The following is a 25,048-nucleotide window of genomic DNA, read 5'->3' on the forward strand; positions in this document are numbered from 1 at the left end:
AGAGCCCTCCTGGCTCTAAGAGCATCTCCTCTTGTATGCTTAAGGTGACAGTACCACCTGACTTTGCATCACTAGAGAGCCTTGAAGGATACACTCAGAACTACAAGAGCCCTGAATGCACCTGTAAGTATACCATCAACCTGTAGAGAAATATTTACTCCAGTTTTGAAGAGAAGAGGAAAGGCTAGACCCTCTGATTTCTTTAGGTAGTGTGCTGGGAATGAGATCTTGTGAACTGCCCACAGTTGGCATCTAGTTAGCTATCAATAAGGACTTACTGCTGATTCCCAAGAAAATTTCATCTGGCAAATATTTTGGATCTCAAGAGACTCTTGCCTGTTGTCACCCAGTCATAATCAATGCTGACATAGGCATCCTTAGGCATCTTATCTGCCCTAAAAATGTAGTCACAGTTTTATTTCTTTCACTGATGCTTTTTTTCCCCCTCATTAAATACTTCAATTCTTTATGATGTATTTTGTTTCTAATTGAGAAATGTTCTTTTTTCCAATTATCCTGATGTAGAACTCCAGAGGAGTTACAACTGTTTCTTTACTCAGACAGTTGAGAAAGAAGAGTGGGGCAGAGGGGCTGTGATGAAGGTCTAACTAGCTATGTTAAAAAGTAAGATACGCCTTTGCTTTGTTTCCACTAGAACTTTATATTACAAGATCTACCTTGAGTTAATTGCCTTGATATTGAAATATTACTATTTTATGCAGTTAAAATGTGGCCAAAATAAAGCGCATTTTGCCCACCTTTAAACAAACTTTCTGCTCTAGAACTTCTGCTTCTTGCTAAACCTCTCAAAGGATATCACCTCAGACAAGCACATTTCAAGAGCAGAGAATTATTAGGTATGCAGAGAAATGTCTAATATCTGAGATATCTAGCAATATTTATAATGACAACATGCAGAGGAGGATAACAATAGGTTGGTTACTAGTTAACAAGGCTAATCCTTAAGGTGCCTTCTTCCCTTGTCATCGTGCTTGTTTCTGCAGACACTGAAGTTGGAGCTAAATTGGTTTAAGAATGCAGTTGCTAAGTACGAAGACTGCATTTATGCTTCTTGATATTATTCACTTACCTTGACTGTTACTAAAGCTGTGTACTCTGTAACCTTCTTTGCTTTGTCCTGGACTAGTTATTTATGCTTGCAGGAGGCCTATCTTCTTTTGCATTACAAAGAATTGGAAATAAATACCTGGATTGCTTCTTCCCAAGCATGTAAGCTGCAGGGGAGTGTAACTGTGGGGAGCCAGCCTCTGGTGAGTTGCTTTTAAAAAAATTGTATTATTCCTTCCTTCTCCCATTAGGCAGCAGTCCAGCTTCTTTTCTACTCTTTCTGTTCAGTACCAGTCTGGCCACAGTCAAATGCCTCAGGAGACTTGGTTAAAATGCATCTGTGCTGCACAGGCAAACATAAATTTTAATGTTGATGTTACTGTCTCTTGATTAAAACAGTAATGCTTCACCATTGCTCATGCGCCTCCTCACAGTTAGGGGATTCATCCCCCTCACAAAGGAGATGTTCTGTGATATCCAAAGAGGAATTAATTTCAATTATCATTATGTCATAGAATGATGATTTATAACTGTACAGTCCTCAGAGACTTTTCTGTATTTTTCATTGAATTCTTTCAACTTTTGGCTCACAACTATTTCTTCCAACCTGTAGCCTATTCTGCTAAACTTCCTTTTTATTGCTTTATCCTATCAAATCTCACCGCTTCCTTTCCTTTTTGTTCCACTTAGATAAGTAACCCCCAGCTAGACCCATACCCAAAATTATCAAAGATTGTTTGCTGGCTTCTTACTCACTTTGCTTATGTTTTTTAATGGTGATGTCTTTCTGGTCTATGTAGATAACAATTCAGGGATCACCTACTATTCCATAATCAGGCTAAAACTAGCACAAGACCTACTTTTGATGAGCATGTACATCTTACTGTCAGAAATATGATTATTAATACTACAAATAATAAATCCTTGGTTGCAGTGATTTCACTGAGTTGTATTTAAGTGTGAAAAAGAGAAAAGCAAAACTTGAAGTTAACTGCAGAAGTAAACTGCATTTAGGTAATCCCTAATCACTGCACTTTCACTGCTAGAGTTTACCATTTCAGTTTACCACTAGGCTCAATGTTAGTAATTCATGTTAAAGTGTTGGGAAACTTGTATCCTTTTTTGCTTTTTAAAAATGGTATCAAGAAGGGAGAAAAGAAGGAAAAATAGTTTCAAACATCTAGATAGCTTATTGTGATAGAGGTTATAATCAGAATGCTCTCCATAACATTCTCCAAAAATGACTTTTAATTCAGATTGCTGTTAGCTCCCCCTTCAAAAGAGTACTTTCAGAGATTCTGTCTCTTTAAAAGCTTTTGTTTAGGGAGTAGCTTAGTTCATTTTTCTGAAAAAAAGCTACCCCACAACTTGTTTCCTCACTGAAGTAATTGCTGTAACCCCTCAGTCCCAGACAACCAACAGATAATTAGTTCCAATTAGTTTTTTCACAGGTGCTTGTGAAATTGCCATTTGGAAGCAGCAGTTTCTCCTGAAAGTTGAGCTGAAGAGTGGAGAGAGCACTGCTAAAGATTAGAGTGAGGAGAGAAATGGTGAGTGGTTGATCTTGGTATAGCTCTTTTTTTTTTTTTTTTTTTTTTTTTTTTTCCTTAAGCAGGGGTATGTATGAGATATCTCTTTTACTTCTAGAGATTCTGTAGCTGCTTAGTCTGGGTCCTTGTTGGGCTTCCCTTGCTTCATAGGGCCTGACCATTTTTTTATGTTGTTTTTTTTACTAGTGCAACTTTACTATGCTTGTTAGAGCTACTTCTTATCTGATGAAGAGAAGGATTATGTCTTTAACTAGCCTTAGCCTGTTGCTTTATGTGAAATGCAGGAGGGAGTTATAGAACCTGTATTTAAGACATCATAAGGGGAAAAAGCATCTATAAACCTGGTATGTGACTAAAAGTACTAGAAAAGTTGCAGGTTCCAATTCCTTTCCTAGTGGGTTTTATTTCTGTATGTCTGCCACTAGTGGTGGTGTCTGTTATCCTGTCTTTCTAATTATGTGCTGGTACTTGGCAAAAATCTACTGCTTCAGATTTCCAGTTTGTAATGGATGCTGCTTTCTGTACATGTAGTTATTGCAGAGCCTATTGCACTGGATTACAGTTAGCTTATGGTAGAAGTTTGAGCCAAAACAGGACTTTTTATTGTAGGCTATGGAAAGTAAGTATATGCAAAAACACTAGTAATATTCATCTCTGCCCAAAATAGTGCCAATATTGCTTCACCTGTTCTCATGGTTAAGCATGATAAACTCCTCCCCCCATGCCATTTAATCTAAGGCTTACACACTTTCATGTAGGCAGCTGGAAAGAGTAACTATTTCACGGGCAGTAATTACTGAGTGGAACTACTTGGCCTGAGTTATACAGGAAGTCAGACTAAAAGACCTTGAAGATACTTTCTAGACTTAGTGTCTATGAATCTAGAAAGCCCCTTTGAGCTCTCTATAGGTACTACAGCTACTGTGCTTTGTTTAGGCTATGTGAGCATATTGCATGTTGTGTTATGAAAGTATAAGCCTTTTGGAAGGATCAGAAAGCTTCACAGCTGTATATTTCATGGATTTGAGTGTTCTTCTGTCTTTTTGTCACCCATAAGCTCCACCAAACCATACCTGATAGTAGTCACTGCAAAAGGCTGAAGTTGTTGTGCAGATGGTTGTAAATGGTGAGAAAGGAAAGAAAAAAAAACTGAACACACTTCAATATTTTGAAGGCATGGCAAGCTCTGACAGTCAAACCTCATTAATGTCAGATATATTGTGACCTAAACTTACCTCATGAAAAAAGTAATTTCTCAAGAAGCTCAAGAACAGTAACCCAGATATGACCCATAATGAAGTCAAACTTAGTGCCCTCCCCTCCCCCCACAGTGGGCTTTTCTGCTTTCTAGATTTGCATCCAGTATCTCATTGATTAGTACCAATTTCCATCTTCTGCTGACTAAAAATAACAAATCTGAATAGCTTCAGAAATATAAGGAAGTTTGTGGAATTGTATTTCTACTTCTTTGATACAGATTGCGTATTAGAAATTCTCCAAAAGATTTCCCCCTTTGCTGAAGATGAATGTTTTGGAAATTCTTCTAGTTTCATCTGTGACATTCACTATATTGCATTTGGGACTAAGTTCTACAGCTGCAAATAGTGAAGTTAGTTGTATGTGTAACTGCATGGATGTGCCTTTGGTTACAGATGCTTCAGAGAAAGTATCATTAACCTTCACTTCACAAAAAGGGTGAAGGGGGGGACCACAGCCATAAGAAAGAAAAGGACTTCCAGAAGGTCACACAATAGACCAGAAGCAGAAATAGTACTTAGTTTTGCTGACTCTCCCATGACTTTTCCCAAACTGCACTGCTACTTTTGAGTTTGTGTCTCCCGTTGCAGTTGAAACCAAGAACCCTACCAACATTCAGCAACTAATTGATGAAACTTCAGAAGGCCCATAATCATCAAAGCACTACAAGACTTGTTTAAATTTATTTCTGTTTGACAAACGTGTAGGACTGGATTAATTCAAAGGTACTACTCTCTTTTTAGAAAAGCTGCTGTACCTGGTAGGATTTTCCAGACCACTTGGGATATTTTTACTGCCCACTGATTTCAGTGGCAGGTGAGCACCTGTGCACTATTGAAAATCTCACTAAGTGATCTCACTAATGTACAGATTTAGATGCCTACACACTTCTAGAAGTTAAGCACTTAATCCAGTGTCACTTGCCATGTATTTCACCTCATTGCAAAATGTCTAACCCAACCACTCAAAATATTCTTATGTGCTCTAAGGATGGAATTTTAAGATAGTGCTTGTTTTAGTATGGCTATTTACCTCTGATCTATTCTGCATCTATATTGCATGCCTTCAAGGGTAGCAGTAAATTAGCCCGTCTATACATTGCTCAATTTGTGCATCCTTCCTGCAGACATTAAAAGAAATAGATTTGTGATCCATATGGAAATAATTTCATGAAACAGATTAGGCTTCTAAGTTCTTCAAAATAAGTTGATTTTCTCAACCCACATGTTTCTTCTCAGTGTCATTTACATATTTGTGCCAGTGCTAGAAATGATAAATGCCTTTGCAACACAACATGCAGTGAAATCTGTAACATAACAGATTTCTGTGGCGGCACAGGAAAGAAATGCCACTTCTTCCAGTTGCTTGCAATATATGGTCTCTAAAAAGTACTTTTTTTTTTCTCCTCTGAGAAAATGCACTAGACTCCTTGTTCATCTCGATGTAACACTAAACTGTTAGGCAATTGCGTCTTGTTCACTTGTCGGAGCTTTAGTTTATTGAGAAGGGAAAAAAATTACACAACCTACTGTCTGTGATTGCAAAAAATGATGGTGTCTTCACTGGTTTGCGCATTTATTCTGCCTCAAGTACACTGTATTCCTTAAGAGACAGTCCACATTATATGACTGAGATGAAGCAGGAATACCAGATAGGTTGTTAGTAATGTTAAATGCCAAACTTGAATCATCTGTGCAGAGTTTTCTTAAAAATGTTAGTGTTGTCATTATGTATGATGCTTGTGAGTCTTGTTTTTTTTTCCCTAGAAGCAGCCATCTTTTGATATCATAGGAATATGTAGCAAACTTGCATGGTATTTAAGAAGCAAAAGTAAGTTTCCAGCTATTGCAGTTGCAGAAGAAAACTTGCCGTTCTGACTTTAGTGAGTTGTTAAATACTCAAAAATCCAAAGGCAAATAAAAATTTAAAGCAAAAAACATTTTTCATCTAATTCCATGACTTTTGGACATCTAATCCACTGTAAATTTGTATGTTTAGAATGCTAGTAGTTGGCAAATGACTGAACTATCTGGTATTAATATTGCATTTACCTATTGAGAGAAACTTATGTTACTACATGCTGTTTTACTTCCCTAAGCTGCTACTTCAAGGATGCTTTGACTGGAAAGGCTGTGTTAGCAACAGTTCCCAGAAAGGAGAGGGTTTGTTTGTTTTTTCGTTTATTACCTTAGCTGTCTATAGTCAAAGGAAAACAAACAGATTTTCAGTATCCTGTTTAACTGTCTGGAATACTTGAGAAGTTTAAGCTTCAACCTGGTAAACTTGGTACAAAACCTTAAGTTACAGCAGATCCTTCAGAGATTCAAGAATCTATCCATAAAAACTATGCTACAGAAATAGAGGGGTTTGTCAATTCTTTTTAGGAGGTATAATTATTTTTTCACCCACTGTACTATTAGTACCTGGACTTGTCTATCTTTTCCTATTTCTGTAGCACTTAGATACACTGATTGTGAAGTAGGGCTCCTGAAGGTTTTGTGCTGCAGAAACACAGGAAAATAAAGATAGCCTCTGTCCCAGACAGCTTACAGTAGTGTAATCTACTTGAAATTGTTCATCTATCGTTGTGCTTGGCATAACACAGAAACAGAAAACTTTGCACAGGCAAAGATGGGCATGTTTTGAATAGAACTGTGTGCAATCTAACACAAAAGGAAATTGAACTGTGGTTGTTTTTTATTTTAAAAAAAAAAAAAGCTTCTGGGGGAAAAAAGAAGTGTTTTCATATGTAGCAATATTGTGATTTAAGGCACCCTTTATATCATTTATTATTAGCCAAAAAGAAAAGGCTTATTTTTATTTATTTATTTATATCCAGAAACATCTCTTTCTAGTGATATAATAATGGCCACTTCTTATTTTGACTGTGTGTAGATTTTGGGCATTAAACCTGTCACTTTTCTCAGACTGAACATTTTTTAACTTTGTATTTATGCCAGTGCCATTTTGTGAATAAAGTTCCACACTTTATGTGGGAGGAAGAAGACAGGAAAAATGTTGTGACAGGTGGTTTAAAATAAATAAGAATAGAACAAGCTCTGTTTGAAACTGCTCAAAGCATTGGAGTGTCAGAAGCAGTCCCAGCAAACCTGGGTTGCTGTGGAGAGTGCTGGCGAGATGGTCAGTTGCAATTATCATATAGTTTTACAATTTTCTGCATGGATATTATCACCAACAACACTGTGTGTGTTTGCATCCTAGGAGATGTACAAACACTAACCTCTAAATACCACACCATGACCCTAATTATAAATTCAGGTATAGGGTACATATCAGGAATCTGAATGTTAAATATAACACACCTGAGACCAGAATTTAGCCTTAAAGTTTTACTTAAGCTTTGCTCTCCTTGGATTACAATTGTAATAATGTGAATAAGAAGCTGTGCAGATGCTAACCAGATGCTGATATCAAACTGTAGTTCAACATGTTTCCATGTAATACTACAGTGTTACTATGGTGATAACAGATTCACTAGAGGTTTGATTTAATAAAGCAGGGTTGCATGTTAGTATCTGTACAGTTACCATAGTTTTAGTCAAACAATTGTGCTCCTACTATAACGCTTATGACTGAGTTGATGGTGATACCACTGAGCTTAGTTTCCCTTGTAAATCTGTTTTTCAGGAGAAATTTGCTTTGTAAGCAGGTTCTACTATATTGCTTTAATTGACCTCCCTTCTCTCCAATGGCAAAAGAAGAATATTTTTGAATATGAACATCAAAGCCAGTTTGCTTTGAGTTCTGTTTAATGCTGTTTTGACTTCAACTTGAATGATATTTGGGCAAACTAGTCTAGCAGCAGTCTAGCACTAGTCTGCTGGGGAGCAGCAGTCCCCAAGACTTCATAAGGAATCCTAAGAAGCTAGAGTAAGCAAAGAATCTAAATTGATCTCACATGCTTGGCTTTGAAACCACCTGTATTTACAGGTGGCAGAAAAGGATGTTCAGTTTTACTGCCATCCATCCAAGAAACCAAATGTTAGGATTTGTATGTTAATTATTCAAGCTACTGAACTGTAGTTGTAGTCTGATAGATATCTAAGGCCAAATTCTGCAGTTATCAGTTCAATAGATTTGTGGTGTTGAACTGAATGCACACCAGCAGAACTGTGTATGCTTTCATTTTTGCACTTTGGTTCTGATCTTCCTTGGCTGGTGCCTTGTCTAAACACTTACAGATCTACAGAGCACCTGCCATCACCATGAGAAGAGAGAGGAATAGTGTTTTCCCTCATAACACTAGGTACAAGACACAGGAAAGTTAGGTCCCATTTGGACCTCAGTTAATTTCTTCCCTAACCTCAGCCTCAGTTTTATTCCTATTCTAACTAGAGGCAACCTCTGTTAGCTTTTATGCGGTGGGATCTTCTTAACCCTCTGTATCCTCATTTAATTGAGGGCAGTGTGGGTCAGAACTGGGAACTCTTCTATTCTCTGAGACCAAGAGGAGCCTTTGGCTTCTTTTATGTCTTAATAATAGAAGTAATAAGCATGATGATAGTGATAACCTTCCAGCTGAACATGTGCAATCTGTATTGCCTCAACATTATTCCCAGGCAGAGCTTCATTGGTATTCAGTGCACTGCCATGTCTGTCTCTGCTCTATGCACTTTGGGTCTGGAATCCTTGGGGAGCCTCGCAGCTGTCAAATTGACTTCCATCATTTCTCTCTGAACTGAGAGACAAATTATCCAGTCAGCCATCAGACTAGACTTTGTAATCAAACTTGCAGGTTCTAAGTGATAAAACACTGGGTCCTAGTTCAGACACATGGCTTGGCCTATGAGGAAAGGGAGACTGGTTGGTAGTATTGATGCAGTTTGTTTTTCCTGTTGCTTCTTTATTCTTTAGAAGCTGCTACTGTGCTTAAAAAATAAATAAAAAAAGGTACTCATGGGCTAATGATTTAGCAAGTGACTGGGTGAACCACAGACATATGTCTGCTCAGAATCCCACTGAGGGAGACTGCTACTGCTGGGGACTGCTGACACTGCTTTGAGACTCAAAGTGTAAACTGGGAGGATGAACACATTTAACAGCTCAGTGCTGGCTATAGGAAGACAAAATTTCCCCCATCAAGAGTCTGGGACAGTGAAGTGAATCGGAAAGATTTTCCCAGTTTTCTACTGCCCCTAACTGCAAGAAGGTTTTGAGGAAGTTTGTTCTAGTCCTTTAAAAAGCTGTTTAGGAAGAGCTGTAGTCCCCCTCCCCAAAGCTGAGCTCCAGGACGAGAGTAGTGACTTGAGTGCTCTATTACAGGGCAAGGTATTATAGTGGAAACATTGAAGCAAACTGAGACTGAGCTAATTTTTCCTGCCTCCGTTTGGTTTTGAAACTAACAGGTGCTTAAAATGGAGGTGTTTCTGGGGTACTGCCAGTGGTCTGCAGGTTTTCTGATGAGGAAAAGCACAACCATAGGTTCAGCTTGATTGCTGTAAAAACCAGTGAAGAAGGATCAGAAGTTAAATCCATGTGCAGCCCTCTAAGTCTGCATCTAGAAATCAGCCTGATGTAGGTGGGGAAAGATGAGCTGAGAAACGTGCTTGCTCACCACCTCTCCTAGAAAGCCTTAAGCTGAGATGCTTTTAAAGGCTCCAAGGGGATTTTAACACTGCTGTTCAAGTCCCGGCAACACAGGCCTTCGCGCCGCAGGAGGCGCGGGTTTCTCGCAGCGACGTAACTTCGGCTGCCTCTCCGCCGGGCCGCCGCCGCGGCGCGGCCCCCGGGCGCTGGCGCTGCGCTCTGCGGCGCCTCGCCGTCCCCAGCGCCGGGGGAAGCCGGGCGGAGGCCGCGCCCCGAGCTCCGCTCGCCAGGGGGCGCCGCCGAGGCTCTTAAAGGAGCAGCGCTCCCTTAAAGCGAAGGACGACGGACCGAGCGCCAGCGCGAGGCCTCTGGGCAGGGGCACCTCCGCTGGCAGCTCGAGTTACAGCCTCGGCCCAGCTCCTCTGCCTACCCTGCGGTTTGCAGGACCCCAGCCGCCAGCGCGGGTTCTGCCCCTCCCCTCCCCCGCTGCGGCCATCCTGTGTACCCCGGCGCCTAGCCCTTTAAGGGCGCAGCACGCCCCGGTGGCCGCCATCTCGCCTCGGGGCCGGGCGCCGTACCTGATGGAAGGGGCAGGGCGGGCGGGGGGTGCCGGCCCGTGGCCTCCTTGCAGCGGGGTCCCGCAGGCAGAGGGCCCTCTATTGCGGAAAGCAGATCGCTGAGGCGTCGCCTCTGTGCGCCGGTGCTCATCGAAGGAAACGGCTGGGCGCAGGGCCCTTTGCTGCTGCTGTGGGCGCTGCCCCCTTCCCTGCGGGGCTGGGCCTAGCTCGCACCTCCGCACCAGGGAAGGGCTGGAGGAGTGACGTTTTGCCTGCCGCGCTTGGCTCTTTTAGCAGAAGCAGCGTTGCTTTCTTGTCTAACGAGGATTTCGTCTTGCTGTTGCTGTGGGGTGTGAAGATGGAAGAAAGACAGCAGCTGTGTTTGGAAACTGGTTATACATGGAAAGCTACATGAAAAGAAAGTAGCTGAGCAGATAAAAAGCCCCTTCCTTAGAAGGAAGTCCCGGTCGTGCTTGCATTCAGTTCTGAGAGCTCAGAGAAACCTATTGCAAAGCAAGTAGAACTTCCTTGTCTGAAAAATCTGATATAGGTGGTGCCAGGTTGGGAAGGAGAGACCAGTGAAATGTCATGAGCCCATCCTGCAAATACATCAGAAACCGAGGAATCTAGTTCAGGACAGTACTGTGACCCATTGTTCCTCCTCAGTGCAGTTTGTGCAAGTTTTTGTTCATCAGAGAAGGAAGTGACTCAAACAGGTGAGGCTGACCAAAGCCTACTATTAAAATCTAAATTTGAGTTGTTCTAGAGGCAGGCAGTGCATTTTTGTGTCAAGAGCGAGAGACAACTCTGCAGTTCTGTTGCCATGTGCTTCTAAAACTGAGGTTGTCCATGCGCTCGAATTTCAGATACATCTTTTAACACATGACCCACCTCCCAGTTAATTATCTTCACTGAGAACACGGATGTATTACCTTTTAATGCAGCCATCCAGCATCAGTCCGTCCCCTCTCCCAAAATATAAATCTTTACTAGATGTTCAGATTCGGGAACTCATTACTCTGAATTCACAGGGGGAGCTGGAAAAGGCATCTGGGTCGCTTAAAGTAGCGATCCTCCTGGGGACAACATTAGAAGCCATCAAGCAAGCTGCCCTTATCAATGGATTGTGCTTCTCTCTAACTCATGTCTGAGGTTGAGATTTGACCCAGAAGAAGAAAGTCTAGGAGAAAAACAGATTTTTGAAGTGCTGATTTGTTTTCTTGGTGCTTTCCGTACTCACTTTTATTCTGTTCTCTCCACTCTCTGGGGCTCTAGATTAAAAACAGAGCTACCTAGGCATGCTCAGTTGGTGGGTTCTTCCAAACTCAGTACTTTCTCTTTAGCTTTTTGTCTGTATGAAGCTGCTTTTAACAGCTGTTTTCTGTCCCGTTTAGAAGAGTTCTCAACATTAGTTACTTTATTCATTCCTGAAAGTAAGAAAAAGAAAAGGGGGAGGAGGGTTGGTTAGTATTATACTGCCATGCAATAAAGAAGTGAAGTGTCAGCTCATTTATTTCCTTGTGGGCACATAACCCTAATACACCCACTGGCAGCCCACAAGCTGGAGGTCGGTTTGACCTGTAAAGCTGTAAGTGATGAGGATCTGCCTTTTTAGTGATCCGGCTCTTTTCTTTATGATACCATTACTGTTAGAATCACCTGTGTTTGGCTGGAACTGCAAGCAGGATTTGCAGGCAGGCCATTCCCTTATGAAAATTTTATTCATTTGTTCTCTAAGAAGTAGCCTGCTCCTTCAAAATAGCTCTTCATTTCATGAAACTTAGAGATGCACTTCCAAGTTCATGTTTCCTGACAGTTTTATTGTTGGTTTGCTCACTGAGTAGTTGGGATTGATTGCTGTTCTGCCTTTGTTTTGGTAGGTATCATGTGGTTATCTTCTGAAAGTGCACAGAGTTTGTGATACTTTGTGTTTAAATCTGACATAGATATGCTGGGAGTGAGATGAGAAGCTACAGTATTTCTGTTTCTTCACAATGTTGGGAAGCCAGTCAGTATTGGTATCAGGTCTAAAATGCCTTATATGTTTTTTCAGTTTCTCCTTTCCACCCCCTCACTTCTTAGTTACGGCTGCTGAACCGAGTACAAGCTAGACATTGCATTTAGCAACCTAATTCTACCATCCTTGTTTTTTCCTTTTCCTGTTTTACAGCTGCCTAAACCAGTGGGTACCTCCAGCATTTCCAAGCCTGCACTGGAATAAGAGAGATATTTGACTGGGCCAGAAAGGTTCATAAATTATTAAAATGTTTCAGCATTCTAGAGGTTGGAAAATTATATAGAATTTGGCAAAAACAGGCATGCACACAAAGAACGCAACTCCACCCAGGCATTCCCAAATCAAGAGAGCACCTTTAAAATTTTCCTTTGAATTTGCTTAAAAGACTTGAGTAATAGGAGAGATGCATGAGTCATTCTCTCTTTCTGTCTCTCTCTAGAACAGGAAAGCTTGCGGAGGGTGGAGGCATGTCAGCATATAGTGTGGTACGCTTTAAAATATCAGCTGAAATGACTAGGCTGAACAAGTAGGAGGACTGATATTAGTCACACACTATTACACAGTTCAGAAGATAAAGACAGAAGGAATTACTGGACAGGTATATGCCACTTGGCCCAATTTTTTAGCACATGTATCTTGCTTTCAGATCTCTTAATTCTTTCTGCAGAATGCCTGTGTTTGCTTTGCATTTTGAGAGAGATTCATTGGCCACACAGAAATAGCTGACTGTTTTTAGCTGAGATGTTAGAAAAATGGTCGGGTTTACCACATAGACAGTATTAGCAACTTGCATCTATGATCATTTTGCTCAAGCCTTTTACTCTCTGTCCCACTGGATGAGCACAGAAGTTGTTGCAATCTTCCAGCTCTGTGAGAGTTAGTAGGGATGGTGAGGATCTGTTCAGGAATAGCCAAGATTATGGAGAGATCTTTGATATGATTTCCTGCCCTGCTACAAGAAATACTGTGTTAGTTATCTCCACTGCCAAGTAATACATTCTCCATTTCTCGGGCCCCATTCCTTCACCATTCTTGGCATTTGCACAGGTTATACAGAGTTGACCTACATTTCAGAGAAATAGACTGCGTTTTTTCTGGTTACTGTGACACATGGGCCAAGAACTTGGGTGTGAGGAATACATCTGGCTCTGTCATTGCTGCAGTAAGAAAATACAAGTATGGTTCAAAAACAGGGGCAGTGTATCATTTGGGTGTGTGAATTTCCCAGTCATGATGGGGGAGGGGAAAAAAGCTTCAAAACAACAGAAAGCTTTTTGGACTTATCTAGAGTCCATTTAAAATCATGGGAGTCTTTCTGATATGTTCAGTATTTATTCTTCTTCAGTGTCTGTGGCTGAAGGATTTTGAAGCACTTTACAAACCTTAGTTTACCTCTGTGTGCTCATCTCACTCTCCCAATACATCTGAAGCCATTATTTAAATATATTTTGCATACAGAGATTAGGGTAAGTGACCTAGCTAACTTTGCAAGAACTGGCTGGTATTGCAGCCATGAATTAAGCTCAGGAATCATCTGTTCCAGTCTGTGTAAACTGTTAAATCCATGTTATCTTTCAATATAATGCAGAAAATCTTGAAACCAAATAAATAATAAAAATGTAGATCACACAGAGTAAAATCTTGCTTTGTGTGGCTGTACAATCAAGCCTGGATAGCTTGCAAGGCTCTGTTTGTGCATGTCCCATCTTTCCCAAGGGGTTGTGATCCATTTTTGACAGCTTTAAGTCTAGGCTGCGTGCCTGGTGCAAGGCAATTAGCTGTGTGTGATGAGTAGAACTGGGGTCAGTCTTTCCTGTAGAGTTGTAAATAGTCATTGGTAGTAAGACAGAAAGTTGGTCACTGTTTTGACCTGATTTGATGTAGTATATTTCTCTGCTTACTGGCTTTATCCAAAGATGAAAAGAGTTTTGGAGTTAGATAATCTTCCATGGATAATGTAAACAACAGTTTCCTGATCTGGCCCACTGCTTGGGCCTGTGGAGGTTTTCAGGATCCAGCCCCTTTATCTAGCTGAATTTTTAATAGAACGTGTTTCTTTAAATAGCCCAGATCTTGTCTCCGTTCTGTACTGCTTTATGTCTGTGTAGTACATCTGATAATCTTATACATCATACTTAACCAAGCCAAAAATAAAACCTGCAACAGACCTTCTTAGTTATCTCTGACTATCTTAACAAATACCTCCATCAGCCCTATGAGCCATTTTGGATGTAGCCTTGTCCGAATTTCAACCTGTTTGCCACGTGCAACTATTTCTTTAATGCTACTACTCAAGAAATATTTTAGATGTCAGATAAAATACTTTTTAAAAAAGTCATGATCGTTTTCTCTAATTTTCTCAAAAATTCTAAAATTTATTAGAATTATACCATCTGCCCTAAATGGATGTCTGGAAAGTGTCTAATAGCTGTCAAGAATTCTCAAGTAAGATATAGTGCTAAATTTTGTGAAATGCGTGGAATGTATTTTCAGAAGTGTGGAGTCATCCAGGTTCTTAAAAGTAATAAACTCAAGCAAACTGATTCTGTTGGGGGTTTGTTTTGTTTTGTTTTGCCTTTTTTTTTTAAGTGAGCTGTACCAGTTGATGTTATTAAATCATATTGTTCATTAGAGTATCCAGAGTAATTCACCATTCCCTATGGTTAATTTGCTCAGTAGTTAGGCTGCAGTTTTTTATGGGTATGTGTTGAAATCTGCTTCCCAGAACCATTATTTTAAGGATAATAAGGGCAATAGCAGACAAAAAAAGACCTTCTTGTCTTTCATGATGAAACTTGGATTACTGAGTGCACTTGTTTGCTTTTCTGACTTCCTTTCTTTTCAGACCCTCTTGTTCAAAGGAACAATCTCCTCAGTTTTGAAGTCTGCATATTGTAACATCAGTTCCGCAACCTGCAGCAAAAGGAGCAGGCAGATACATACTCAGCTGGTATCTATAAATTTTCTCTCTCTTGGTGTGCAGAATCCACACCTGGATTGTAACAACACTGTCCTTGGTGTTGGGGGGGGAGGGAGGGAGGGAGGGAGAGGCTGCAAAGTTAAGATCCCCTCCATTTGTTAGAATTTTACTATATGTGCAAAATACCATGTACTGGTTTCTTGCGTGAACCTTTTCTCATGGTGTTTGGAATGGCTGCTGTCTTACTCAGTTTGAAATACATTTTCCTCTACTCTCTAAGAAAAATATTCCCAGCTGTCCATTACACATGCTTTTTTTAAAGGCAAAGCTAAAAATATTTGGATGCAAAGAGAAGCGTACCTGGCGGTGTAAGGAAAAGTATGCTGGCAAGTCAGCCAGTATGTACCTGTTTGATGCACTGAACCAAGATCAATAATAAAGCAATGAGGTTATTCAGGCTTAGGGAAGAAACAAAGAGAACTGAGATGGGGATTGCTGTGATGTGTGGGCTCCACGCTTTATGTTCCTAGGAGCTGCACTGTCAGAAGAGACAGTAGATGTTTTGTGTTTAGTTTATTGGAGAAAGTCAGAATAGAGAGAGAGAAAAAGGTTTGTCCCTGGGGGCATGTTTGTTGTTCTTTGGGGATGCAGTTTTGTTAGTCAGTGAAGTTGACCAAAGTTGGCTTTGCCTCCAGAAGATATCATCTTGCCTGCTTCCTTATGCAGGCATTCATGCTTGTGCAAGTTGGTCATCCTGGTGAGAAAGCCAAAAACTAAAGCTTATTTTTCAGCAGTGTCAGCTCCATGGTCTGGCTGATTGCATGACTATGTTAAGACTGGTACAAGCAATGAAGCAAAAGCAGGAAGGATGATAGGTCCATAGCTCTTTCCAACATAACAGGTTATTGGCTTAAACAGATTGTGAAACAGTATCTTCACTCCTAACTCCTAATTTGTATTGGAAGTCTGTTTATGCATAAAGTTCTATCAGCTTTCCAAGTACTAAGTTCATATGAAAAGCAAGTTATCAGCATCACAGGAGGAGTCAGAAAACATCAATGTCACGTTTTGTGGCAAATGAACTCTCCTTTTGAGCTGATGTGAAATACTTTGATTTTGACAGAAAAGCATTTTTGTATGGACCAAAAAAAAATCAGAAAATAGTTGGACCAGAACTTATCCCATGTGCTTTTCATAATGCAGCCCTTATTTAGGTACCTAAAATAGGAGTTAAGCTCATTTGAAAAATTGGTCTTAATTTTTGGTGCTGAGCCATGAAAATTTACATTCTTATTTGTGAAGGGGGTCACTGGCTAGAAAGAACAGAATTGGCATAAAAATTGCTACTTCAGTTTTGAAATTCCTGGCTCTTAATTCAGAAACTAACCCCCTCCAAAATTCCAGACATTTTTCAGGCAGCTGTTCACAAGTTATTTAATTTTAGAAGTACACCCCTGGTATAAAATCTAATCTAAATTGTTCTAAGGAGTTGCTTTTCACTTACAGTACTCTGAGATCAGAAGCTGACCCCACCACCTTTATCCTTGTCTGATTTGCCTCCCATTATACGCACTTACGTAAGTCTCTCTTGTAAGCAAGTGGATAGTCATTGGTTGTGTGTTTAGCAAAACAAGTCTGTGCAGACAACACTAGGGAGAGCTGTGCTAAATCCACAGAGGTTTTTTGCAGTCAGTGACTGTCAGACTGGATAGTGCTCTGGACACTGTTTCTAGTGTATTATTTCAATATCAGACATGAATAGGTCACTTTGAGCTTTGAATTCTGTAGTGAATCTGTGCAGGTGGCCTTCCAGCAGCGACTTACAATTTGTTACAGTGAGTTGGAGCAACGATGATTTCTTCACAGTGTGAACCTGCCAGTGTCCTTCCTGGTTTTTTGTTTGTTTGTTTGTTTTCAAGTAGGTCAAGCCTATGAACTGCCAAGACTCTGTGGATCCTTCATTTATTTTATCACTCTAGCTCCTATGATATGGAGTAGAGAGATCACCTCCTTCATTCTGTCTGAACACTAGCAGCTTAGATGCAGAAAACACAGATAGTGCATGCTAAGCATAAATCAGAAAGCCACTCAGTTGCTTCATATATCAGGTTAAAGAGAGTAGTGTCTGAAAGGAAGCTCAAATAGAAACCATTCTTTTCACAAATGATTTTTTTTATCCATCTTTCCTTGTCTAACTTGTTTTGGTTTGGTTTTCGGTAAATGTCACTGTTGTATCATCTATTTGAACAGGTTATATAAGTTGCACAGCTACATTTAAGGTTTTGCTTAGGGCTAGTTCAGTCTGCACAGTTTCAGGAGAAACCCTTGAATACAGGATCTCCAGCATCTCCTAATTCAGCTGACCTGAGCAACTAGAGCTGTCTTACATTTATCTCATTGCAGTCTCACCTGAACCTGAAAGGGTTAGAAGTAAATTCAAATAACCTGAACTTTACTGATTTTTCCATAAATAGTTAGCTTATGTTTGTGGCAAACTTTTCATTCTAACCATCATACAAACCTGATCTTAAAAAGAAAATTGCTTTTAGTAAACAACATTATCATTATTTAAAACAATTAAAATCAGAAAAAAAAGATTTTTTTTTCCTTAGCAATGAGAAATATACCAGGCAGGACCGTGGTGAAGGATCTTTATTAGAAGTATTTGAGTGACCAGTTTGAAATGCTAAGAGTCCTTTGAGCATGTCTGTATTTGTCAATGTCTTTAACCAATCCAATAGCCCACATGATTAAATATTAGTGATAAAATAGTGCACTGTTGTTGTTGCTTCAGAAGCAATATTGCTTTTTCCTAGGAAAATTTTTTTTACAGAACTTTGCTCATACATAGTAAATTAGAATTGTTTTATAATTCACTGTGTTCAAATGTCATGTAACAGTCCATTGCGTGTAACTGAAAAACTTCTATCTAAACTGCAGCACAGCAACTATTGTCGTCTCTGAAAAATTACTTCTCAACTTTTCCTGAAAAGTGCAAAACTTCTTTTTAGGAATGTCTGTCCTGGCTTGATAATTTGTAGTTGTGGGAATGTGATCTAACCAACTAAATAATACTTTAATGTTACAGTCATGAGCATGTTGTTCACTTTCACATCCTATATATACTGAGTGATTAAATCCCGTATTCTGTGTCTCATACAGTTTGTATTTAGCTTTTGACGTATATCAATGATAAAATCATCTTTAGGTACCAAAAGGCTGAATGCATATGATAATCTTAGCTGCAAATAGAATAGAATTATAATGGAAATACATTTCAGCTATAGCTTTTGGTATCACAGTCAGTTGAAGTTAAGTTTCTTTTAAGCTATTAAAGAAATGTTGACTCCTATGTTTTGTCTCGTGTGTGTATACACATAAGTGTTGATCTCAGGAGTTGTCTCTTTTGGAGAAACTCTTATAATTTTCAGCAAAAATCACTCAGATCTATTCCAAATAATTGACAGAATTTGAACTAGTGCTCTTTTAGAGGTGATATTCTATCTCCTACTTGTATCTAGCTGGCTCAGTCCTGAACCCTGACCACAACATCTATTTATACTTCGTATGTGTTTTTCTCACATAGTGATAATCTTCTGGTAAAAGTGTATTTTGTTCTTCTGACACGTAGGGCTGTGGGTTCACACACAACACAAGGCTTTAGTAGTATTGTGTACAATTATTTGAAATCAGTACCCTTGTGTTCAAAAAGAAGACTAATAAAAAACAATAGAATGGTTTTTTTTTCCTCCTCCCCATTTCCTTGATATTTTATAGTTTCGCTAGGACTTCTCTGTTTTTTCCTTTCAGTTGCTACCATACAGCTTTTTACACAGATCTCTTTGGAACCGTTCTTTAATGCCTAGACTATTTAAGCCAAAATTCTGTTCATTTTTTCCTGGCAGCAGCTATTTCATGGAGAGTACATTAATTGCAACTTGTGCTTGTCGAAGACTGCCTTCACTTTCCTGCATTAGCACAATCAAGCTTTGCTGTAGCCCTGCTAGACTCTTGCAGTACAGCCATTTAGCCTGACAACATGTGTGTTAAGATATAAAGACCAAAGAACCTTTGGCGCATAAATTTAAGGCTTATATAGGCACCTGATTTGCAAAAGTGCCGTTCTCCAACATCTGCCATATTGAACAGATTTGAGACATTAAGTATTATTTTGAACCCTAGATTATACAAGTTGAAACAATGTCAGAACTGTCAAAATCACTGCTACCAGTTTGACATAGGAACTGAAAAGTTCTTTACACTAAAACATAGTTGGGATAAAACAGGTGGGGAACATTCTGCTGCCCTAATGATGATGATTTTTCTGTCCTACTGCCACACTTGAAAATCCTTATTTACCTTTTCCCTCTCTTTTAATACTGTTTCTCATTAAGATCCTGCTTAATACAAGCATTATTTCACCATGTCAAGCAGGTGATCCAGGAAGTTCTGTAGAGGTTCTACAAAGTTACTTTTAGAACAAAATCCAGATTCCTTAACAGGAAATCCATCTGTAACAATGTCATAGGGCATTAGTGGAGTGTGTGTTACTGAGGTTGTTATTTTATTTCCCTCTTAAATAAAGATTTTCTTTTCACATCTTAGAGTTGGATTTACAAACTGGAAAAAACAATTACAAAATGTTACCGCTGTTTTGGTTTGTTTTATTCATAGCAAGGGAAAGCAAAGTTTCCTGTTAGAACAGGTGTTTTCAAGTTTCACTAGTGGATGCTTGGATGAGAAACCTAAAGCAAACATGTATAACTTTGTCGCTGATGGGATGGGAATATGTCCTGTGATTCTTGGCAGCTGGTCTCCTCCCTTAATAATGGTATTGCACAATTAGCTTTTGTATAAAGGCTTGTCACTAAATGCATTCCTAAGGAGGGTATATAACTTTTTCAGACAGTAAAATGGAGAAAACTATAAGACCTGGAGAAAGGAAGTGATCTATTCGCAGACCCTGGGTCCAGAATTCTACATGACAGGCAATGTAGGCCATGCAACAGGCCCTAAAATAACTATCTGAAATCACAGATAGGTCTGTGTTGCTCTGCATTCCAAAGACAATGAATTATCTATTACTCTTCTTTTTAACCAACTATCCCTCTCTCTTTCAGCTGGATCTTGGAGTCGCAATGTGAAAATGTGGATGGTTTGTGTCCAGCAGAATTTTTGGTAAGTCAAATTCCAGACTCAAGCAATGATCCTGCTGTGGAACAGACTTTTCCTTGCTAGTCAATTAGCCACAGTGGAGCCGGAAGCACACAGCCGTTCAGTCTGGTATTACCAGTAGGGCGCTTGTGACGGCCGGTGAAATTGCAGTTTTCAACAAGCTAGTAGGGAGAACTTAGCCCATTTTGAGGACAGTGCAGAACAGGAAACAGTCCAAGGAAAATGGTGTCAATGGAGCCAAGAATGCAGAATCTCCCTTAATTTGCTGTGTGACTTCAGGTCTCAGCCCAACTGTTTGAATCTGCAGCTCTAAGTCTTCAGCAGAAGAGTAATAATGTGTTGTCACAGCAGCATAATTTGCCCCTGTTGATGCCTTTGTGCAAAACGCTAAAGAGAAACAAAACAGCTTGGCTCAGAGCAGCTAAATGAATTCAATCTCTTCTGAAAGCTCTTGCCTCTGTGGGGCCCTTACACAGCATGAGGAGAGTGAACCAGACACTGACAGGTCTCTCATTGTACCCAAGCAGTCTCTGTCTTTTTTGTTTATCTGCCACGAAAAAACTTGATAGTCCTGATCTCATTCTTATCAGAATAAAGCCTGAAGTGCTGGCTACAATGAATGTTCTCTGAGGCCAGGGGGAATGGATGATGCCTAGTGCCCTTCAAAGCTTAGTCTACTGAATTCAGTAAGGTTATTGCCATTAACTTTTCTGGAATCAGGAACTAGAGCCTGTTTTTGTTTACTGCTGAAGTTAAATCTGAGTAGGGAATCCATGCATTCAGTCAGTCAGTTCATGGGTACAAAAGCAGGCAGCTTCAGCTGCATAGCAACTTCCTGTTGGCTGTAAATCAAGACTGCTGCAGTCAGTTAAAAGCATAAAATGGTATGGTTGGAGGAGGGGAGAGAGGAGGAGGGCTTGGGAGCCTTGCAGCTGTTTTCACATCCTCTCTCAAGTAGAATTTCTTCAATTAAAAGCAAGGATTTTATGCAGTGAAACTTGGAAGAAATCAAGTTGCACAAATGCTCCCCCCCCCCTCTCCCAGGAGCTGCCATAAATTGCATTAGTGAGTGTTATTTTATTCCTCTTTTTTCTTTCTCTATGGGACTGCAGAACTGACAGCATTTTAAATGGAAAGATTTGCAGCAAGCTGTCAGTCATTGTGTGTGCAGGATATGTCTACTGGTTTAGTCTTGCTGGTGCTTCCATAAATCAGCATAGCTAAAATATTTGTGGTTGTCTATGGGAGATTTATGCAGGTGAGAGATTAGAGCCAATCTGTCATTTTTGTGGGGGAAGTGAGAGATGGAAGGGGCTGGGGAATGCTAGCTTGCAGGAAGGAAGGGTTTATAAATATGTCAGTGGCTATTTAGGGGTTCCATAGAGATAATTAGGAAAAACTTTGTGCATCTGTGTGTGGACAAGTGCACGTCTCCCTCTGATTTGGGATCAGGAGACTGTTTGCCTCCATAATTTTCAAATTAGTCTAGTCAGAGAGAAACATTATATGGAGGCATTCATCATCTCAGGTCTTCCTTCAGTTCCCCCCACACACTCCCCCCCCTTCTGTATATGGCTTATGTCTTGTTTTTGCAGCAGAAGTCTGTCTTGCAAATTGGCTGTATGAGTAACTGTGTCAGGTTAAAAAGTTCTTATAGCCAGCATGTCATCACATAATAGCTGGATGTAAGAGTAGGTGCTTTTGCTAATTATGATGGTTATGTGAGTTCATCTGTTCAGGGGATGAAGAAGAAGGAGGGGCACGAGAAATCTGTATTCTCATATTGGCAGCAAAATACGGGTCAGGTTTTCAGTTGGTGTAATGTTGTATGACTGTGCTGACCTTAATGTTGTTTTGCTAGTTCATAGCAGCTATGAATCTGGCCCACTGACTTCAGTGGAGATGCACTGATTTATACCAACTGCCTTCCCCACACTGGCTGTGGGGCAGGAGTGGCCAAGCAGGAGTGCTAAACACGGAATAGCTGTACATCTTCTAGGCTTCTGCCTGTTAATCTTTCCTGTGCAATCTCAGGCAAAGGCCAGGACAGAGCTGCATGAAGGTCGTCGCTGAGGCTCCTCTTTTGCCTCATTGCTAATGAGACCAACCCTATTCTGAAGTGCTTTCTAGCTTAGCGGGCAAAGAGGGGAGCCTGCAGAGCCCTGACACCCAGTAAATACATTTTGGAAAGCTTTTAAAAAAAAAAAAAAAGGTGCTGTATAAAATATGATAGCCAAAAATTCCCCAGCCTTCTCTCTCTCCTTTTCTCTAACGTGTCTTTCTGCTTTTCTGAACACCTGTTTTGCACTTCCAGTTCTCTTTTTTCAGTCATACTTCAGGCTGGGCTGTAATACGATACAACCAGTTAGCAGCAGCTAGCCTGCCTTCAGAGCCTAGCCTAGGGAGCCCTGGGTAACTCCAGCAGACATGTCTGCATAGTCCTATGCTGAGTACCTTTCTTTGGGATTTGAGGAAGTGGCAAACTCCACCTACAGTACTCCCAACATCAACGCTCTGACCTGTGATACCAGAATCTGACTAGGTGAAAAATTATCCCTTTAGTTTGTTAAGCCAAAATGAAAGACTCCACTATTTCACTAGTAGAGGAGGGAAGCTTTGTTGGTACAATCTAGGAACAAGAAAAGTACCATGCAAGGAAATAGGAACTGCTTTGTTGAAATAGCATTGCTGTGCTGTGCCACTAACTATCATGTGTTGTGTTAAACCTAAGTAAAAATACTTTCCAGAGAAATGTAATGTGAAGGGACAGAGATACTAGTGGTTAAGTCAGATTTTTTTTCCATATCCATTTTTGCCAAGTCCCTATAAATCTTTGCAGTTTTAGAGACAGCCTAAAAAAACTGCCAGCGTTTTCAACTACAGAACATAACGCTGAATAAGGATGGTTGAAAAATTTCTGTCAAAACTGTGTTTTAATGGAAAATGGAGCTTTGATGAAATAGCATTTTCACCAAAAATATCTGCTTTCCATGGAGAATGTTAGTTTTTCACTGAAATATTTTGACAGAAAATTTAAAATCTTGGGCTGAAATATGTACAGCTGTTCAAGTCCGTCTAGTGCCACTCACATTTCTTCACCTCTTCAAATTCAAGCTATGTTGCCAACTCTCTTGATTTTTATCATTGTGATACTTGGGAGTTCTCTTCAAGCCCACCTCTTTAAGCATGTCATGGGACTATTAGCTTGCATGATTAAAAAGCTGAGTTTCTAGCCTTGGTGGCTGCAGAAAAACATTCCTAAAAATGTGATCCAAATGCATCAGGAACTAGGAATCAAAGGAGGCAAATCAAAATTTTGTTCACTTGTTTTAAATAACTCTCAAGATGTTTAACCCATTTTAGAAAATGTTTGTATGTACAAAGTGTTTCGCAGTCTGATTAATGATTTTGAATAATTTGAAGTTGGCAATACTTTCCTATAATGCTACATGAATCAGTTGAGTGAATGCTGCACTCAAGAAATTTTGATATGACAGGGTTGGCCACTGATTTCTTGTGTGAAATTTGGCCAGGCAGTTTCTAGACTTCAGATTCAGTTTAGTGAATAGCTTAAGACTGCTCTAAGAGTATGTTGTTGCTGAAAGGGATGTTGTTATTGCTTCTGGCCCTTGTTCATGATTTCTGATGGCAGTATTAGTTGTAGGTCATTTAACAGAGTTGTCAGTTTAGACCTTATGTGTCTCTGAGGCTTGAGGGTGAAGAATACTGTATTTTATTCTTACAAGCTTCAATTCCTGCTTTTAGAACTTTCAAAGTGGCAAATTTTTAAAATGATGCATTTTTAATGGTGTTCCATATACATTTATTCCCCTTTGGTGGAATGAAAGAAAGTGTTTTTCAGGGGGAAAAAAAACGTTGCATGAAACTGCCTTTACCCTTCACCTCAAAGTGTTGGCACAAATTGGATATAACAAATCACCTGTGTTCATTATGCATGAAAATTGAAACAAACACATATCCGAAAGTAATTTATTAAAATAGAGAGCTGGTAAATACAAGTAGTATCTTTATTAGATTATGTTGCCTTTTTGTTTTACTGTTTAATTGTTAAGTATGTCTATGCCTGGAGTCTAATCTTCCTTGTTCTCAAAAGTTAGGCTTACGTGATTAAATAAACTGATATCTCTCCAAAAAACTGAAATGCATTCTGAATGGAAAACCAATAAAATGTATTAACTTCTGAGCTTTAACAAGAATCCCATCAATTGCATAGCAACATGTGCTGTCACGGGCAGCAGAGGAAAAGGAGAGCCTGCCTGATTAACTGGCTTAGCTCACATGGGTAGATATGGCACTCATCAATTAAAAGACGTGTTGGAAAAACTCCAGGGCAACCAGTCTTCTAACAGGAAGAGCCAGTTTTCATGTGCATTTTCCTGTAATAAAAGGGGGGAAAAAAGCACTGTGTTACAATGTGAATAAATGAAGTTTCATGTTCTCCATTTCAGTCTAGAAATTTTAGTCTAATTTGCAGTCATTGTGAAAATACCAAGAGATCCCAGCCAAGATCAGGATTTTATGAAGTTAGGTGGTATACAGATAACAAGAGACAGCTCTTCCTTTAAGAACTAATATTTTGAGATCCTGATCTTGCAACTAGATGTGCATCTGCTTAATTTCACGCAATCTCCTCTGAACTGCTCATCATTTTAACTGAAATAGCGTCGTCTTGAATGTGTGTGGGGGGGTTGTACTACAAATCGCTATGGTCCTATGCAAATAGAAAATGCGGCTGTCTTACAGCAGTGACTATTAGGATATGGCAGAATATCACAGCAGACTCTACACATTACAGTAGGAATGTAAAAAAGCAAAAACATCTATGCAGTCAGCATACAAACCCATTGTTGGGAGGACCCATGGCACTACCTTTGTAGACTGTGAGGGAACCTGTGATACAGATCCTTACCACTGTTGCTGTCCATGATAGCTAAAT

At 39.8% G+C, this 25,048-nt stretch overlaps 1 protein-coding gene across 35 annotated transcripts in view; it reads left to right on the forward strand.

Annotated features, from left to right (window-relative positions):
• MORN1 (MORN repeat containing 1) overlaps positions 1 to 25,048 on the forward strand; it is a 220,845-nt gene that overhangs the window by 160,344 nt on the left and 35,453 nt on the right. For 21 of the 35 annotated variants that reach the window (XR_010392799.1, XR_010392789.1, XR_010392793.1 and 18 more), the window contains 3 exons: positions 45 to 1,271; positions 2,509 to 2,618; positions 20,037 to 20,094. The gene's annotated coding sequence lies outside the window, so the exon portion shown is untranslated. The remainder of the gene's footprint in view (positions 1 to 44; positions 1,272 to 2,508; positions 2,619 to 20,036; positions 20,095 to 25,048) is intronic. The other 14 variants (XR_010392815.1, XR_010392812.1, XR_010392814.1 and 11 more) reach the window with 9 other exon arrangements.

This window comes from Dromaius novaehollandiae, chromosome 24 (genome assembly GCF_036370855.1).
Source record: "Dromaius novaehollandiae isolate bDroNov1 chromosome 24, bDroNov1.hap1, whole genome shotgun sequence".
NCBI lineage: Eukaryota > Metazoa > Chordata > Aves > Casuariiformes > Dromaiidae > Dromaius > Dromaius novaehollandiae.